The sequence below is a fragment of the Neofelis nebulosa genome, chromosome X, assembly GCF_028018385.1.
Source record: "Neofelis nebulosa isolate mNeoNeb1 chromosome X, mNeoNeb1.pri, whole genome shotgun sequence".
Lineage (NCBI taxonomy): Eukaryota > Metazoa > Chordata > Mammalia > Carnivora > Felidae > Neofelis > Neofelis nebulosa.
Genome location: NC_080800.1, coordinates 49,456,812 through 49,473,622, shown reverse-complemented (window position 1 = coordinate 49,473,622; position 16,811 = coordinate 49,456,812). Strand labels below are relative to the sequence as shown.

Sequence of the window (16,811 nt, the reverse complement as noted above, 5' to 3'; positions counted from 1 at the left end):
CATCAGGGAAATACAAATCAAAACCACACTCAGATACCACCTCACGCCAGTCAGAGTGGCCAAAATGAACAAATCAGGAGACTATAGATGCTGGAGAGGATGTGGAGAGACGGGAACCCTCTTGCACTGTTGGTGGGAATGCAAATTGGTGCAGCCACTCTGGAAAGCAGTGTGGAGGTTCCTCAGAAAATTAAAAATAGACCTACCCTATGACCCAGCAATAGCACTGCTAGGAATTTATCCAAGGGATACAGGAGTACTGATGCATAGGGGCACTTGTACCCCAATGTTTATAGCAGCACTCTCAACAATAGCCAAATTATGGAAAGAGCCTAAATGTCCATCAACTGATGAATGGATAAAGAAATTGTGGTTTATATACACAATGGAATACTACGTGGCAATGAGAAAAAATGAAATATGGCCTTTTGTAGCAACGTGGATGGAACTGGAGAGTGTGATGCTAAGTGAAATAAGCCATACAGAGAAAGACAGATACCATATGGTTTCACTCTTATGTGGATCCTGAGAAACGTAACAGAAACCCATGGGGGAGGGGAAGGGAAAAAAAAAAAAAAGAGGTTAGAGTGGGAGAGAGCCAAAGCATAAGAGACTGTTAAAAACTGAGAACAAACTGAGGGTTGATGGGGGGTGGGAGGGAGGGCCGGGTGGGTGATGGGTATTGAGGAGGGCACCTTTTGGGATGAGCACTGGGTGTTGTATGGAAACCAATTTGACAGTAAATTTCATATATTAAAAAATAAATAAAAAAAAAAAGAAAGTTATCCTAATAGCCTGTACTAAGGTAGTAACTTCTGACCAAGATGTTATTAAAACTATAAATAAAATCAGCCGTGGGAAATGACAGACAGTAACTCTGAATACTCAAGTAGAAAGGACATTGATAAGAATAAACATTCTGTGCCTTCACATTTTGGTGGATAGTTGGATCTCCCAAAACATAAGCAAGGACTGAAATCCAAATGAAAATTACTGTGAAGAAATAAAATAACTTTTGATTCTTAAATGGAAGTTTGGTGGTTTTAGAGAAAATCAGAAAGTAATTTATAGATTTTATCAAGAAACCTGGATGATACAAAAAGCCATGATTAAAGGAAACAATTTCAGTAAATAGGCAGATGTTGTATTCAGTAAACTTAATGCCTAAAAATATGTCATAAAATAGGTCATAATGGGCATATTTGCCAAAAGTAAAAGAGCAATGAATGCTAGTGAGATGCAAAAATATTCCATAAAACCTTGATAGGTATTTTTCCTTCTCATTCCTAGCATGAATATCTTCAATAACATGTCCCCAAGTATAATCAATCATAGCAAAGAGTTAACACCTAGGGTCTGGTTGGTTTGATGTAACTGCCACTGAAAAGCACAGTTCTTTGAAGAAAAAGTAGCCATATTTTTTTAAATCTAATTTCACAAAGACTGCTGAAATACATTGAATAAAACACTGTTTCATTTTCTTTTTCATCCTCTGCTTTCTCCAATAGGTCTTTCTTGGATGATGATATTTATGTTTTATTTAGGTTTTACTGCCTTCAGACATCTTAGTTTTCGTTCCCTGCCTATCATTTTGCTATAGCAAAATGCCAGGTGAGTAACCTCTGAGTCATTTGCACAAGTGTGGATGAAAGAAGTGCCTTTCCTCCTAAGTGAACTTTCCCCAGCAGGCTAGCTGAGCGTGGTCACTTTTGATGAGAGGATGGTCCTTGCAGCACAGACCACGCAAGGTGTGGCAGTTCACGCTGTCGCTTAGTTTCCCAGACTCTGGGCTAGACCAGTCGTGTTGTGAGGTCACCACCAGGGCAACTTCAGCCAAAGGGCCCAACTGACTGTCAGAAAGAGGGGCAGGAACCCCACGCGGTCCCTTGGTTCCGCCCTGCCTTGTGCGGAAGGAGGAGGAGACAGACGACTGCGTGGCTGAACCCCCAAGACCTGCCAGGGGTGTCCGCAGGCTTGTGACCAGGAGGTGCAGACATAGGCGCCAAGCTGCGTGCAGCTTTTCTATCCTCAGACCTGATTTAAACTCTTTTTTTTTTTTTAGTTTTTGTTTGGTGTGTGTGTGGGTGTGTGTGTGTGTGTATGCGTGCGCAAGTGTGTGTGCATTTTGTAAATTTCTTTGTATTTTCTATATAGACAACGTTATCATTGAGTCAGGGCAGTTCTATTTTTTCCTTTCCCATTAATTTGCTTTTATTTAGTTTTCTTATCTTACTTGTTTTAGGGGCTAGTTTACTGTTTGTTTGTTTTTTAAGTAAGAGTGGAGAGACTAAGAATAATTTCTTTGTTTTCAGTCTTAGTGGGAAACACTCTGTCTTAGCCGTAGGCTTTTTTTTGTAGATGTTCTTTATCAAGTTTAGGAAATTCACCCCTATCCTAACTTTCTGAAAGTTTGTACCATGAATTTGTGTTGGATTTTGTCAGGAGTCTTGTGTGTTCTTTCACATAATCATGTTATTTTCTTCTTTAGCTTATTCAGATAACATTAATTGAATTTGGAATGTTGCAACACTGAATACCTGGAGAAGCTCCCACTTGACCATGATATATAGTTTGTTTTTATATGGTGTTGGATTTAATTTGGTCATATTTCACTAACAGTTTTTGTGCCTGTATTCATAAGAGATTTGATAATGTGGCTTTTTGGTATTGTCTTCATCTGGTTTAGGTAACAGATTAATATTGGCCTCCTCCAATGAGTTGGGAAGTTTTTCCTCCTCTTAACTTTTGAAAGAGATTGTGTAGATAGGTGTTACTTCTTATTTAAAGAAGATTCTATGATTCATAGAATTTTCCAATTAAATCATCTGGTCCTGGGTCTTTCTTTTTGGAAGATTTTTTAATTAAAATTTAATTTCCTTAGTAGTTTTGTGCTATTCAAATATCTAATCTGATAATGGAGCATAAGACAAGCTGATAGGCTGCAAACAACCCCCACCCCAAGGTGGAATATGTGTGATATTCCTCCAACACTCCTGGCTGCCCAAGAAGAAAGGAAAGGGAAGAAAACAAATGGTTAACTGATAGAGATCACAGTCCTCCAGGACATGAGTTTCCATCATTTTAAAATATCTTAGTAAATTACCAGAAAAAGGCAAACCTCTCAATAGGCTAATCTCCAGAAACCTATAGACTCTGTTTCCTATAGACCCTCCCCTCCATAGTGATGTGGGGAACAAAGGCAAGAAGGAAATAGCAGATAAAATTAAATTTCCTTATAACCTGCAGCCAATTGACAACTATTTGAGGCAGGCAAAGTAAAACATTTCTCCAGGAACTCTTTACTGTCTTAATGCTTTCCTAGAGGGAAAAACAACCTTAGCTTGGCAATAGCTAGGTCTCCAGTACCCTGTGAGTCTTCCTCAGCATATGAAAATCTCATTGGAAGCTTCCCCTGGGCTTTACCTCCCCCAACTCCCAAATATATGCAGTCTCTCCACAGAGTCCTGGGCAGCTCTTCCTGCCCATGGGTCCTTCCCCTGCTTTAATAAAATCATTTTTATACCAAAGATGTCTCAAGAATTCTTTCTTGGCCATTGGCTCTGGACCCCACCCTTACCTGAAAACCTCATCATAATGTTTTATGAGTTTTGACAGTTTTTGAGGAATTGCTCCATTTCTTCTAAATTGTTGAGTTTATCAGCATACAGTTGTTCATGGTATTCCTATATTATGGTCTGGATCACCCAGCAGAAGAACCAAGCAGTACTTGGAGACCTTGGAAGGCAGGAGATTTATTTTACACGAGTGGGCTCAGAGGAGATCATTCTCCAGAGGTCTGAGTCCTGAGCATAAGCAGCAGGGACAATTTATACTCTGTTTGTTATGCCCAGAATTCGTGATCCCCAAAGACCACCAGGGAGCTGAGTCCGATGCAAAAGCAAAAGAGCCTTTATTCGAGCTAGCTCAAGCTCAATCCCCTACCTGCACTGACGCAGCGGTGAGATACCAGAGAGAGAGAGTGAGTTTCAAAAGCACAAAGGTTTTACAGGGGTCTAGGGGCAGTTGGTGAAGTAATGGCTGTGGCCTCAGCCGATTGGCTGGGGAAGGGTTGGAGTCCTGTTACAAAGGTTGCTGGGCGTGTTTTGATCGGGAAGTTTGAACGGGTGAGCGGGAGGTTACTCAAGGGGAGGAGGCGTGGTCTGAGGTTTCTGCGATTTTCCTGGAAAGGGGGCATGTCGGGACTTAGTCACTCAAGGTGGAGGACACAGAACAAGATAGAGTTGGCTGGTGTAGGTCCGCCCTTTCATGTTCAAGCCTGGCAAGCGGGGTGGGAAGAAAAACCCAGAAGGGGAGTCTTTGGGCAGGGACTAGAATTCCCCTATCAGTCCTTCAGCCACTTATAACAGATTTTTCCCTATCAATGGAATATCATTCCAGAATCTGCAGCTTTAAAAAGCATAATATAGGAATAGCAGACCAGTTTCCATAACATTTGGTTCCCTGACAAGGAAATCCAACCGCACTGGCCCATTGTTGCCACCTGTTTGTGAAAATGGCAAGGCAGTGATGGAATGAGGAATCCCAATGGAGAATGCATGCCCTGCTGAAATTTCAGCAGTCTCCCACTCAGTTGCTTCAGGCCAGCCCTGCTCTGCCTTTCTCACCAGACTCAGGAGACTTGGCAGGTGAGAACCTGCATCAAATGTTGGATCCCGGTAAGGCTTGGGGCCCCAATTCTGTCCTGTCCAGCCCACCCATAGTGGTGGAAAGGGGACCTGATCACTCCCCAGAGACTTCAGAGGTCTCACAGTTACAGGGCCCCAATTCAGTCTGATCCACCCATAGTGGTGGAAGGGGATCTTATCACTACTCAGAGACTTCAGTGGTCTCACAGGTAGAAATTATGAGGGAGGGAATGTAATAACCTCTGGTGTGTATGTGAGTGTGAATGTGCAACTTGGTCTGGCTTGCCTGCCAAGTTCAAGTCTGTGGCTCTTGGGCGGGCACTCTTAAGGTCCCCAAAACCCCATGGAGTCTGAGTCTTCCAGTCTGAGTGGGCCCGTCTGTGATTCTGTGGTGAACGGCATACAGTCTATGGCAGCATCAGAATAGTTCCCAATTGTAAGTCACAAATCTGAGACTGCTATGGCTAAGCATCACCTAAGTTCCTTTGGAACACGGCCAGATGTACATGTGACTGGTCTTCTCATTAGAGGGGGCATCCCTACCCCTCTGTCTGTCTTTGTGACTCCGTCTCATGGGAACGTTACAGAGTCGGGACAGAGCAAAGAAGGGGTTTTCAGGAGACTATGGAATTAAGATAACTGCTGGCAAGTTAAGGACCCTATGTGTGTTAGAATGGCCCATTTTTGGTGTAAGATGTCCCTCAGAGGGAACTTTAGATGTCCCGATAGTCTGCTGCGTCTGGCATGTTGTCTCCAGAGATACAAGTTACCCTGATCAGTTCCCATATATGGAATCCTGGCTAGATATTGCCCAAACACTTCCCCCTTGGGTGTGATTTACCTGCAACAAACAGGGACAGGCTAGGGTCTTAGTCACCTCGACAAAATGGCCCCAGGAAGGTCAACAGAAGTCCTGACTTCCACAAATTCTCGCTGGTGATCCAGAGGAAGAACCAATCTTGCACCCCCCCCCCATATGAACCTCCTGGTTCCCAATACTCCACCACCTTCGGTCTCCCCACCCCCTCCAGACTCAGCAGATCCTCTCTCCCTTGGACCAGAGGCCATATTGGACCCTCAGCCAGGTGTAAGTGCCCTCCAGCTGCTGGTCCACAGCCGCCGGTACCAAGAGGCTCTCCTCTGGGGGATCCTAGTAGGGGCTAAGAAGGCCATGAATATGCACAGCACAAAGGAATCACTCGGGGATTATTATGAGAGGCTATGCGAGGCTTACACCCCATTTGACACCCTCTCCAGCCAGATCCCAGGCTCTGCCAGATGTATTACCTGCCTAGACTGAAAGAATGCCTTCTTCTGCCTCCTCTTGACTCCCCCAAGCCAACCCTTGTTTGCCTTCAAATGGACCGAACCAGACACAGGGCGTCAGATGCAACTGACTTGAATGTGCCTCCCACAAGGGTTTAAAAAACTTGCCTGCCCTCTTCGGAGAGGCACTGGCCAAAGACCTTTCCGTCTTTCCAAGGGAGGCCTCATGCTGCATCCTTCTCTAGTATGTGGATGACCTCCTTTTTGCCAGCAATACCTGAGAGAATTGTACAGAGGGCACAAGGACCTTCTTACAGCTCTTGTCGGACTCAGGGTATCAGTTCTCATGGAAAGAGAGCAGTATAGCTGGAGTAAAAGAGGGTCATCACCTCCCTACCCCAGCCCTAAACTAAGAGGGGGCTAGGAGAATTCCTGGGGGCTGTGGGATTCTGCCATATCTGGATTCCCAGATTCTCACCAATAGAAAGACCCCTCTATAATCTCTTGTTGGGGCTGGATTGAGAACACTCTGTCTGGACAGAGGAGGCTGAAGCTGCCTTCCTAGAGATAAAGGCTGCCTTGGGGCAGGCACCAAAACTTGGCCTGCCAATTATAAAAAAGCCTTTTATTCTCTTTGCGCATGAGAAGGAAAAGGTCACCTTCGGGGTTCACACCGACAGTTGACCCTTGGCAATGGCCAGTAGCATACCTGTCAAAGAGGCTGGACCCAGTAGCATGGCTGGACCCAGTAGCAGGATGGCCACCATGCCTTAGGGCACAAGCGGCCACAGTTCTGCTCATTAAGGGGGCAGATAAACTCACCCTGGGAGAAGAATTAAATGTCAAGTTTCCCCATGATGTCTCATCTCTCGTGCTCCTCCAATTCTCAGTTAGCACAATACCAGGGGCTCCTCTGTGAGAATACACAGGTCACTCTTAAAACAGTGTGGACGCCAGAAGGGAGACAAACCTATAGCATGAGGAAATGGTCTAGCAGACAAAGCAGCCAAGATAGCAGCTAATAAGGAGGTAGATATAGCTCCCTGCTTTATCCACAGTGACCCTCACCAGGAGTTCAAAGAAGAAATTGCCGCCCCCACCCCCCCCCCCCCCGTTTGGCCTGCTGGCCACAATCCACAGTGATAATGGACCTGCAGATACCAGCCTCAAAGCTCAGGAAAAGTAGAGTGAATGAATTGCACCCTCAAGGGAAACTTAGCCAAGTTCTGTCAGGAAGCAGACCTCCCATGGCTGGACCTGTTGCCCCTGGCCTTCCTGCATGCCTGTTGCACACCAGGAACTCAAGGTTTCTCCCCTTTTGGGAGACCTCCTCCATGTCTAGGGGGCCTCCCAGAAAGTAAATAAGAGAACAACTTCAAGCTTTAGGGGCCACTCTAAATGAGTTACAATGATACCATAGGCAGGGCACCAATCTCTTTAGAATCCCCTGTACACCACTTCTCACCAGGGGACTCAGTCTAAGTCAAAGCCTGGAAAAAAGACCCTCTCAAACTACAGTGGACTGGGCTTCATATCCATACCATATACCATGATTCTGGCCACCCCTACTGCCCTCAAGATCACAGGTATCACTCCATGGGTCCACCACTACAGAGTCAAGAGGGCCAATCCTGAGGAGCCCCAGACTTGGAAGACTGACCCAAATCCGATCTTAGCCTTTCAGCCCGATATCACCCCAGAAGCTGGCTGGTCTACATACAGCAGAAGCTTGAGAAATTGCTGGTCTGATAAAATAAATAGACTATCCTTACTCCTTGTCATCGGATTGGCAGAGGTTGCCCCTAGAAAGCTGGGGAAACAGCGAAAGGTTCCTGTTCATGCTCACCTTCCTCTTATGGATAGGATGTTTTGTTGGTATTGATTGCCTCCAATCTGGGCTGCATTTGTAAGAGCAGGGCACTTTCAGTGGAAGAATCTGGAGGGTTTAAAAGCTTAAATGTGGTGTAACCTCTTTCAGTCTGCTAGTTTGCCTGCCAGTAAGGAGGTTGCCAATGCCATTTTGGGGGAGTGTTTGCACTAATGTATGTACCTAAAGCTTCAGGAAAAAAGAGATTAAATGATTCTCAGGATAAAAGTTGGTGCTTAGGTTAACCTTCAGTCTTATGCCCAGGCTAAATGAGCAGTGTTACTACCCATCCTCCTAGGGGCAGGAATAGCCATGGGGATAGGGACTGGCATAGGAGGCATAGGCTCTTTTGTGGGACTAATGAGTGGCCGGCTCCCTAGTGTCCCTGCAGAGCCAAAAAAAAGTTCCCTGGAAGGAGTTGTCCTCCAGAACAGATGGGCACTTGACTTCCTCACTGCCGAGAAAAGGGGCACCTGCATCTTCCTCGGAGAAGAATGCTGTTACTTTATAAACCAGTCAGGAATAGTCAGAACCAAAGTCAGGGAACTGAAAGGACCAACCCAAAATAAAGATGATGCCCTCTAATACAGCCTAGATCTGTTTAAGGGGGGATCATAGAGGGGGATGAGAGGGAAAAATCTGTTATAAAATGGACGATAGGACTAATGGAATTCCAGTCCCTTGCCCGAAGATTCCCCTTCTCGGTTTTTCTTCCCACCCAGCTTGCCGCTCCAACAGACTATAAATTGTCCCCACTGCTTATGCTAGGGGCTCAGATCTCTGGAGAATGAGCTCCTCTGAGCCCACCTGTGTAAAACAAACCTCCTGCCTTCCAAGATCTCCAAGGGCCACTTGGTTCTTCTGTCAGGTGATCCAGACCAGTTTCTGTAACACCTTATCTGGTTTTGGTGATTTGTGTCCACTTTTGTATTTGTATTAGAATTGCTAGAAGCTTATCAATTTCAGTAATAGTTTTGAAAAAAAAACTAACATTTAATTTATTTGATTTTTCTCTGCTGATTTCCTATTTTCAGTTTGGTTTCTATTCTGGTGTTTTATTATTTCCTTTTCTGTAATTTCATTTATTTTTCTCTTCTTTTCCAAGTTTCTTGGGATAGAAACCTAGATTACTTAATTTTTTCTAATGTAAGCTTTCAGTGTTGTAAATTTCCCTGTCAGCACTGCTTCAGCAGCTTCATTTTAATTCTGCTTCATGTATATTTTATTTCCTTTGTGGTTTCCTCCTTGACCCATGGATTATTCATAAATACATTGTCTCATTTCGATTTGTTTAGAGATTTTCCTATTGCCTTCCTGTTATTGATTTCTTGTTGCATTCCATTATGTTCAAAGAACACATTGTATGATATCAATTACTTTCAAATTGTTGATGGTTGTTTCGTGGTCAAGGAAAAGAGTCTATTTTTATCAGTGTTCCATGATTGCTTGAAAAAAAATTTGTATCCTGCTGTTATTGACTGGAATATACTCTATATATACTGACTATATACTCTATATATAGTCTCTCTCTCTCTCTCTCTCTATATATATATATATATATAGTCTCTTAAATTTCACTATGTCAATTAAACCAATCAATAATAGCAACAAGAAAACTATTGATAAAATACAGACAGGGAATGTACATTTCAATATACACTGGCATATATGTACCCACCAGAGCGCAGGTTTGTGGGAGTTGGTGTAAGCAAGTTAGGTGGCCAGTTGGAGCTGCTTCCCTCAGGTGGCTCTGTGTTTATGCTTGGGGGCAGGGAATAGAAATGTGGGCTGCCAGCTCCTTTGTTCCAGGAGAGGGGTCTCCTTAAAATGCTGCTTCAGGGATGTGCTCTAAGAACAATCCACCCACTGTGTGCCCCAAGAACTCTTCAGATTGTTGTTTCCATGCCCTCTGCCCCATGTTGTTACCCCGCTTTCTCTCCAGAAGTAAGACACCCAAGCATCGCTGACCTTTAAAACTCCACTCTTTAAGTCCCACCGGTTGCAAGAACTCCAGAAAAATCAGCCCTCTCTTTTTCCCAGCCAATGGCTTTGGGGAAGTATTCTCTTTGTGTGTTCCCCTGTGTGCTCCTCTCCCTCTGTCCTTTCTCCAAGACCATAGCTTCCTCTCCTCCACAGCATCCATGGTCTGTTTCTTCCTCAATCCGTATCTCTGCACTTCCTACCTTCTTTGATGCGGCCTTAGTTTTAGAATTTGTTCTGTCAGTCTTCAGGTTTATTTCTGGGGTTTTTAGAATGATTTCATAGTTATCTGGTTATGTTCAGGGGACTAGATGAGCCTAGCATCTTCTTATTATGCCACCATCTTAGCTACTCTACAAGGATAAAACATTTGAACTTCAGTTACTACCTCCTACTTTGCAAGGTCATTGCAAAAATAAAGTGAATTATAGAAGAAATCATAGCAAAGATGGTACTAATGATGATGATGATGATGATGATAGACTGATACTTTACAGTAGGTTTTGAAGTTGAGAAGTGTGATATTGCTAACTTTGTTCATTTTAAAGATTGTTTTGGCTTTTCTGGGATCTTTTTGTTTTCTTATTAAGGGTCAGCTTGACAATTTCTGCAAAACAACAACAAAAAAAGCCAGCTGGGATTTTGATAAGGATTGCATTGAATCTGTAGATCTGTTTGGGGAGTATTGCCATAGTAACAATATTAAGTTTTTCAGTCTGTGAATATAGGATGTTTTTCCTTTTATTTAGATCTTTTAAAATTGTTTTCAATAAAACTTTTAAATTTCAGTGCACAAGTCTCATAATTATTTATTAAGTTTTATCCTATGTATTCTCTTCTTAATGCTATTATAAATAAAAATTTTAATTTTATTTTCAGGTTGTTCATTGAAAGTATACAACTGATTTGTGTATATTTATCTACTATCTTGCATTTTATGAACTTATTTATCAGCACTAATAGTTATTTTGTGTATCCCTAAGATTTTCTATATGCAAGATCATGTCATTTGCAAAGAGAGATAGTTCTATTTTTTTTTCCTTTATTTCATTCTATTACCTGACTGCTCTATGTCCTCATGTATAGTGTTGAATTGAAGTGTAGAGAGCAGACATCTTTGAGTTGTTTCCGACTTTAAAGGGAAAGCTTACTATCTTTCACCATCAAGAGTCATTTTTTTTCCCATAGGTGCCCTCCAACAGGTTGGGAAAATTTCCTTCTAGTCCTACTTTGAGTGCTTTTTTAAAATCATTGAGTCATCTTATATTTTGCAAAATATTTTTTCTGCATATATTGATATTATCATATGGTTTTTGTCCTTTATTATGTTAGTATGCTTTATTACTTTGTTTGATTTTCATATGTTGAACCAACCATCCATTCCTGGGATAAATCCAACTTGGTCATGTTGTATAATCATTTTTATATGTTGCTAGATTCAGTATTAGTATTTTGTTTGGAATTTTCTTTTCTATTCAAAAAGTGTTGTTCTATGGTGGTCTTGTATATCTTTGTTTGGTTTTTGTATCAGGGTAATAATGCCCTCATAGAATTAATTGGGAAGTACTCCATTCTCTTCTATATTTTGTAAGAGTTTGTGATGAACTGATTATAATTCTTTAAATGTTTGATCGAATTCACCAGTGAAACCATATTGTCCTGAGCTTTCCTTTGTGGAAAGTTTTTGGATTACTAATTGTTATGCCCAGAATTCGTGATCCCCAAATACTGCCAGGGAGCCGAGTCCGATGCAAAAGCAAAAGAGCCTTTATTCGAGCTAGCTCGAGCTCAATCCCCTACTTGCACCGATGCAGCGGTGAGATACCTGGGAGAGAGAGCAAGTTTCAAAAGGACAAAGGTTTTATTGGGGCCTAGGGGCAGTTGGTGAGGTAATGGCTGTGGCCTCAGCCGATTGGCTGGGGAAGGGTCCGAGTCCTGTTAGGCAGGTGGAGGGGGGTTACTCAAGGGGAGGAGGTATGGTCAAGGTGAAGGACACAGAACAAGATGGAGTTGGCCAGCGTAGGTCCGCCCTTTCATTCCCCCCTTGTCATGTAGCTTACGGACCCAGTCATGGGACCGGCTGCATTTATGGTGACAAGGGGAACAGAGTTTGGAGGTTTACACAAAGTTCTGGGAACCAAGTGTCCCTGGGGTGGCTCTGGGTGGTCTGCTTAAGTATTGTCCCCGAGCTGGTGTCTATGATCTGCCAAGTGATGTTTTGGGGGGCGTGGGGACTCCCAGCAGCATGAGCAATGACAAGCAGAGTTAACAGAGTTACCAATATTAAGTGGGTTGAATGCGCTGTAGCTTGAGCTTGAGTGGGTTGTGTTGGTCTCGACTGACGGCCCATCGCGTGACGAAGTCCTTCCAGATCGAGGAGGGGCCCGCTGGCCGAACGTGGGTGTGATGGACCCAGGTCGCGATGCCATCTACTTTGAGAGCGGTGGGGGTTGTCAGCACCACGATGTAGGGTCCCTTCCAGCGCAGCTCGAGGGTCTCTCGGTGGTGCCTTTTGACGTAGACCCAGTCTCCCGGCCTGTACTGATGAGGTGTCGGGGTCGGGCCAGCCTCGTAGAGGGCACGGAGGCGTGGCCAAATGTCCTTGTGCGCCCTCTGGAGCCCTCTCAACAAAAGAAAAAGTTATTGATCTTTAAACTCAGCAAGAAGTTCAGCTTGAAAATTGGGAATAACAGGGGGTGGCCTGCCAAACATGATCTCGTAGGGAGTAAAACCCAGAGTGTAAGGAGTGTTTCTAACCCGGTAAAGGACGTATGGTAGGAGAGTCACCCAGTCCCCGCCAGTCTCCATGGTTAATTTGGTAAGGGTCTCTTTTAGTGTTCTATTCATTCTTTCTACCTGTCCTGAGCTCTGGGGCCTATAAGCACAATATAATTTCCAGTTTGCCTCCACCGCATTGGCTACTGCCTGTGTTACCTGCGAGATAAAAGCTGGTCCATTGTCTGATCCTACCATGTCAGGAAAACCATACCTGGGTAAGATGTCTTCTAGTAGCTTCTTAGCCACCGTCTGAGCTGTTTCATGCTTGGTTGGGTATGCCTCCACCCAGCCAGAGAAGGTGACTGTAAATACTAAAAGATATTTATAACCATACTTTCCTGGTTTGACTTCAGTGAAGTCGACTTCCCATTGGGCTCCTGGTCTGGTGCCTCTGAGCCTAGTTCCTTTTTTATTTGATGGGGCCCTCGCGTTGGTGAGTTGGCAGGTCTTGCAGACAGATACAACTTGCTCTATTTTGGTGTCCTGTTGGTGAATCTTGATTCTGGCATGTCGGATTAAGTCTTTTAATTTTCAGGCCCCATGTGAGTAGACTGATGCATGTGCTCTAATATTGAAACTCTGAGCCGGTCTGGCAGCACGAGCTTCTTGTTAGGTGTATACCACCATCCCTTTATCTCCTGGGCCATGGGGAGTTTCTTGATCCGCTGTAACTCCTCCTGGGAGTATTTGGGCTGGTCTGGTAAAACTGGGTCTCCCAGGTCCGGTAGTTGTATGGTCATGGTGGGGAATGAAGTAAGGGCTACTGCCCTGGCTGTCTGGTCAGCCTTTTGATTACCTCTAGCTACTGGGTTATCAGCTTTTTGGTGCCCTTGGCAGTGGATAATGGTTAGCTTGGCAGGAAGCCATAAGGCCGTAAGCAGGTTAAGTATCTCCTGCTTATTTTTTATAGTCCGTCTTTCTGCCGTCAGTAACCCTTTCTCCTGATAAATTGCCCCATGAATATGAGCTGTGGCAAACGCATAACGGCTGTCTGTGTAGATGTTAAGCCGTTTTCCAGCTCCCAGCATCAGCGCCTTGGTGAGGGCTATGAGCTCTGCTTGCTGGGCTGACGTTCCGGAGGGTAGAGCCTCCACCCATACGGTGTCCGTTTCAGTGACCACCACTGCACCCGCATACCTGTGTCCATCTCGCACAAAGCTGCTGCCATCAGTGAACCAAGTAACCTCGGCATCAGGGAGAGGCCAGTCGGTCAGGTCCATCCAGAATCCCTGTACTTGTTCCAGGATTCCCGCACAGTCGTGTAGTGGAGCACCTAGGTCAGGGTCGGGCAGCAGGGTTGCAGGATTGAGGGCTGCACTGGGGTGGAACTGCACTCATGGAGGGTTGAGTAGGAGGCTCTGGTAATGAGTCATACATGTGTTGCTCATCCATCTATCAGGAGGCTGTTTCAGGACCCCTTCAATGGCGTGTGGGGTTGTGATCCAGATCTCCTGTCCTAGGGTCAGTTTGTCTGCATCCTTGACTAGGAGTGCTGTCGCCGCAACAATTCTTAGGCATGGCGGCCAGCCGGCAGCCACTGGGTCTAGTTTCTTGGACAGGTAAGCCACTGGGCGGTTCCAGGGGCCTAAGGCTTGAGTTAGAACCCTTTTTGCTATTCCCTTATGTTCGTCTACAAAGAGGTGGAAGGGCTTCGTAATGTCTGGTAGGCCCAGGGCTGGGGCACTTAGGAGGGCCTTTTTTAACTGATTAAAGGCAGTTTCTTCTTTTTCAGCCCATTTAAATGTTTTCCCCTCTTTGGTAGCTTCATATAGGGGCCTGGCAATCTCAGCAAAACCTGGAACCCAGAGGCGGCAGTAGCCGGCTGATCCTAAGAATTCCCTTACTTCTCTTCGGGGGGTGGGAGTAGGGATCTTTAGGACAGTTTCTTTTCTGGCATCTGATAACCGCTGCTGTCTGCCTTCCAGGATATATCCCAGGTAACTTACCCTCTCCCTGCATATCTGAGCCTTCTTCGTGGATGCCCCCGGTACCCTAAGGCCCCCAGGGTAGCCAGCAGGTCCTGGGTCCCTCGCTCACAGTCTTTGGCCATGTCAGCAGCAATGAGGATGTCATCTATGTACTGTAGGAGGGTGAGGCCAGGGTGCTCCTTTCTGTACTCACCCAGGTCCTCCTGTCGAAGATGGTGGGTGAATTTTTGAATCCCTGAGGTAGCCATGTCCAGGTGAGTTGCCCACTGTAGCCCTCCTCCGGATCATGCCACTCGAAGGCAAACAAGGGTTGGCTCTGGGGTGCCAGCGGCAGACTGAAGAAGGCATCCTTTAAATCTAGTACAGTATACCAGACCCTGAAGGGAGCCAAGGAGCTCAAGAGAGTATATGGGTTGGGAACAGTTGGGTGTATGTCCATGACCCTCTTATTTACTTCCCGGAGGTCTTGTACTGGTCGGTAGTCATTTGTGTGAGGCTTCCTGACTGGCAGTAGGGGGGTGTTCCAGGGAGACTGGCAAGGAACTAGTACCCCTAGGCTTTGTAGTCTCTGGATGTGTGGCTGGATCCCCTTCCGGGCCTCCTGAGACATGGGGTATTGTTTGATACTTACCGGACTCTCTCCTGGCTTGAGCTCTACCAGGACCGGGGTCCTGTGAGCGGCTAGTCCTATCCCCCTGTCTCTGCCCAAACCAAGGGGAATTCTTGTAGCCATCTGTCTATATTATCCTCTCTCGGGAGCGCCTCCTGGTGGAGGCGGTATTCATCCTCCAGTTTCATGGTCAGGACCTGGATGGGGTAGCCCTTGCCATCGGTGACCTGAGGCCCCCCTTGTCTGAAAGTTATATGAGCTCCAATCTTGGTCAGTAAGTCCCATCCTAACAGCGGGTAGGGGCATTCTGGTATTACCATAAAGGAGTGGGATACCTGTCCCGTCCCCAAATCTACCATTCTTCAGGTAGTCCATGAATACTGGCTCATACCAGTTGCCCCTTGTACCCAGGACTTCTTGCTAGCTAGTTTTCCTTGTGGGGTGCGGAGGACTGAATGTTGTGCTCCGGTGTCGACAAGGAAGTCAACAGGGATCCCCTCCACTTTAAGAGTTACCCTGGGTTTGGGGAGAGGGTCCGAACCCCGACTCCCCTAATCACTCAGTTCATCTAGCTCTAGGACTTTTACTCAATCAGTCTTGCTTCCCTTCCCGCTGGCCTTTTTCGGACAATCTCGGGCCCAATGCCCTATCTCCTTGCAGTATGCACACTGATCTTTCTGCAGCCTCTGCTTCCCCCCCTTGGTGGTTCCTTTACCTTTCCTTGCATCGTCTGCCAGCTGCCGGAGACGGCGGTCTCGTTCTTCAGGGGAGTCAGCAGTGGTAGCTAGTAGTATTCTGGCCAGGTCTCGAGTCTGCTTACTGCTGGCAGCCGCCATGGCACGAGCCTGCTTGTCCTCAGGAGGCTCCTGGTTATTATATACCTTTTCGGCTACCACCAGTAAGTCCTGCAGACTTTTTTCTCCTAGTCTATTTTCTGTAATTTTCTCCTAATGTCTGTGGACGATTGGTTTACAAAGGCCATGATAACAGATGCTTTGCTTTCCGGAGCCTCTGGATCCATGGGGGTATAGGTACGGAATGCCTCCATGATCTGTTATAAAAAGGCAGCCGGAAATTCATCTTTTCCCTGTTGTACATTTCCTACCTTGGCCAAATTGGTTGGCTTTCTAGCAGCCATTCGGAGACCCCCCATTAGAGTCTAGCGGTAGACCCGGAGCCTCTCCTTACCTTCTGCTGTGTTGAAATCCCACTGGGTCCGAGTTAAGGGGAAGGAGGCATCTATCTGAGCCTGGTTGGTGGTGGGATTCCTGTCTGCGCCCGGAACTAGTTTTCGGGCCCCATTGAGGATTCTTTCTCTTTCTTCAGTCGTGAACAGGACCTGCAAAAGCTGCTGGCAATCGTCCCACGTGGGCTGATGGGTAAAAAGAACAGAGTCTAATAAATCAATAAGCCCTGCTGGTTTCTCAGAAAACTTAGGATTCTGAGCTTTCCAATTGTAGAGGTCACTAGTGGCAAAATGCCAATAGTGATGGGGCTGATTCCCCTCCGCGTCTGGGGGTCCGGTGGCTCACAGGGGCAGAATAGTGGAGTCGTCGGCAGAGGCGGATTGCTCCCTCTGAGCCCTTTGTCTGGTAAAGGGCGGGCTTCCCACTGGAGCGTTTCTGCCTCCCGCTCTCGGAACAGCGTTTGCCTCCCCCGGAGGGGGAGGATGGTGTTCTTCCGGCATCCTAGAAGGGTTATATGGGGGAGGAAAAATTAATTCTTCTTCAGTCCCC

At 45.7% G+C, this 16,811-nt stretch overlaps 2 pseudogenes; both read right to left on the bottom strand.

The window, feature by feature from the left end:
* Positions 1-786: 786 nt before the first annotated feature.
* Positions 787-1,416, bottom strand: LOC131502482 (probable G-protein coupled receptor 160; annotated as a pseudogene).
* Positions 1,417-11,541: 10,125 nt separating this feature from the next.
* LOC131502560 (uncharacterized) lies at positions 11,542-16,594 on the bottom strand (annotated as a pseudogene).
* Between the last annotated feature and the right edge of the window lie 217 nt (positions 16,595-16,811).